The sequence below is a fragment of the Physeter macrocephalus genome, chromosome 14 (assembly GCF_002837175.3).
Source record: "Physeter macrocephalus isolate SW-GA chromosome 14, ASM283717v5, whole genome shotgun sequence".
In the NCBI taxonomy this organism is placed as follows: domain Eukaryota; kingdom Metazoa; phylum Chordata; class Mammalia; order Artiodactyla; family Physeteridae; genus Physeter; species Physeter macrocephalus.
In genome coordinates, this window is record NC_041227.1 from 50,753,862 (window position 1) to 50,756,840 (window position 2,979).

At 37.7% G+C, this 2,979-nt stretch overlaps 1 pseudogene; it reads left to right on the forward strand.

Moving 5' to 3' along the window:
* Positions 1-2,979, forward strand: part of LOC129392707 (uncharacterized) — a 608,335-nt pseudogene that overhangs the window by 390,355 nt on the left and 215,001 nt on the right.

Here is a 2,979-nt window from a genome sequence, read left to right on the forward strand (position 1 = left end):
TCTTGTTTATAGTTTCCTTTGCTGTGCAAAAGCTTTGAAGTTTCATTAGGTCCCATTTGTTTCTTTTTGTTTTTATTTCCATTTCTCTAGGAGATGGATCAAAAAGGATCTTGCTGTGATTTTTGTCATAGAGTGTTCTGCCTATGTTTACCTCTAAGAGTTTTACAGTGTCTGGCCTTACATTTAGGTCTTTAATCCATTTTGAGTTTATTTTTGTGTTTGGTGTTTCTAATTTCATTCTTTTACACTTATCTGTCCAGTTTTCCCAGCACCACTTATTGAAGAGGCTGTCTTTTTTCCATTATATATTCTTGACTCCTTTACCAAAGATAAGGTGACCATAGATGTGTGGGTTTACTTCTGGGCTTTCTATCCTGTTCCATTGATCTATATTTTTGTTTTTGTGCCAGTACCATACTGTCTTGATTACTGTAGCTTTGTAGTATAGTCTGAAGTCAGGGAGCCTGATTCCTCCAGCTCCGTTTTTCTTTCTCAAGATTGCTTTGGCTGTTTGGGGTCTTTTGTGTTTCCATACAAATTGTGAAATTTTTTGTTCTAGTTCTGTGAAAAATGCCATCGGTAGTTTGATCGGGATTGCATTGAATCGGTAGATTGCTTTGGATAGTAGAGTCATTTTCATAATGTTGATTCTTCCTGTGCAAGAACATGGTATATCTCTCCATCTGTTTGTATCATGTTTAATTTCTTTCATCAGTGTCTTATCGTTTTCTGCATACACGTTTTTGTCTCCGTAGGTAGGTTTATTCCTAGGTATTTTATTCTTTTTCTTGCATTGGTAAATGGGAGTTTTTCCTTAATTTCTCTTTCAGATCTTTTATCATTAGTGTATAGGAATGCAAGAGATTTCTGTGCATTACTTTTGTATCCTGCTACTTTACCAAATTCATTGATTAGCTCTGGTAGTTTTGTGGTAGCATCTTTAGGAGTCTCTATGTATAGTATCATGTCATCTGCAAATAGTGACAGCTTTATTTCTTCTTTTCTGACTTGGATTCCTTTTATATCTTTTTCTTCTCTGATTGCTGTGGCTAAAACTCCCAAAACTATGTTGAATAATAGTGGTGAGAGTGGAGAACCTTGTGTTGTTCCTGATCTTAGAGGAAATGGTTTCTGTTTTTCACCATGGAGAACGATGTTGGCTGGGAGTTTGTCATATATGGCTTTTATTATGTTGAGGTAAGTTCCCTCTATGCTTACTTTCTGGAAGGTTTTTATCCTAAATGGGTGTTGAATTTTGTCAAAAGCTTTTCCTGCATCTATTGAGATGATCGTATGGTTTTACTCCTTCAATTTGTTAATGTGGTGTATCACATTGATTGATTTGCATATATTGAAGAATCCTTGCATTCCTGGGATAACCCCACTTAATCATGGTGTGTGATCCTTTTAATGTGCTGTTGGATTCTGTTTGCTAGTATTTTGTTGAGGATTTTTGCATCTCTGTTCATCAGTGATATTGGCCTGTAGTTTTCTTTCTTTGTGACACCTTTGTCTGGTTTTGGTATCAGGGTGATGGTGGCCTCGTGGAATGAGTTTGGGAATGTTCCTCCCTCTGCTATATTTTGGAAGAGTTTGAGAAGGGTGGGTGTTAGCTCTTCTCTAAAGGTTTGATAGGATTTGTCTGGGAAACCATCTGGTCCTGGGCTTTTGTTTGTTGGAAGATTTTTAATCAGAGTTTCAATTTCCGTGCTTGTGATTGGTCTGTTTATATTTTCTATTTCTTCCTGGTTCAGTCTCGGAGGTTGTGCTTTTCTAAGAATTTGTCCATTTCTTCCAGGTTGTCCATTTTATTGGCATATAGTTGCTTGTAGTAATCTCTCGTGATCCTTTGTATTTTTGCAGTGTCAGTTGTTACTTCTTTTTCATTTCTTTTTTGTTGTTGTTGTTGTTGTTGTTTTTGCGGTACGTGGGCCTCTCACCGCTGTGGCCTCTCCCGCCACGGAGCACAGGCTCCGGACGCGCAGGCCCAGCGGCCATGGCTCACGGGCCCGGCCGCTCCGCGGCATGTGGGATCCTCCCGGACCGGGGCATGAACCCGCATCCCCCGCATCGGCAGGCGGGCTCCCAACCACTGCGCCACCAGGGAAGCCCTCCTTTTTCATTTCTAATTCTATTGATTTGAGTGTTCTCCCTTTTTTGCTTGATGAGTGTGGCTAATGGTTTATCAATTTTGTTTATCTTCTCAAAGAACCAGCTTTTAGTTTTATTGATCTTTGCTATTGTTTCCTTCATTTGTTTTTCAATTATTTCTGATCTGATCTTTATGATTTCTTTCCTTCTAACTTTGGGTTTTTTAAATTCTTCTTTCTCTAATTGCTTTAGGTGTAAGGTTAGGTTGTTTATTTGAGATGTTTCTTGAGGTAGGATTGTATTGCTATAAACTTCCCTCTTAGAACTGCTTTTGCTGCATCCCATAGGTTCTGGGTCATTGTGTTTTCATTGTCATTTGTTTCTTGGTATTTTTTGATTTCTTCAGTGATCTCTTGGTTATTTAGTTGTGTATTGTTTAGCCTCCATGTGTTTGTATTTTTTTACAGATTTTTCTCCTGTAAATGATATCTAGTCTCATAGCGTTGTGGTCAGAAAAGATACTTGGTAAATTTAAGAAAATTGAAATCATAACAAGCCTTGATTTGTGACCCAAGATATGATCTATCTTTGAGAATGTTCCATGAGCACTTGAGAAGAGATGTCGATTTCCCCTTTTATGGCTATTAGCATTTGCCTCATGTATTGAGGTGCTTCTATGTGGGGTACATAAATATTTACAATTGTTATATCTTCTTCTTGGATTGATCCCTTTATCATTATATAGTGGCCTTCTTTGTCTCTTGTAATAGTCTTTATTTTAAAGACTATTTTGTCTGACATGAAAATTGCTATTCCAGCTTTCTTTTGATTTCCATTTGCATGGAATATCTTTTTCCATCCCCTCATTTTCAGTCTGTATGTATCCCT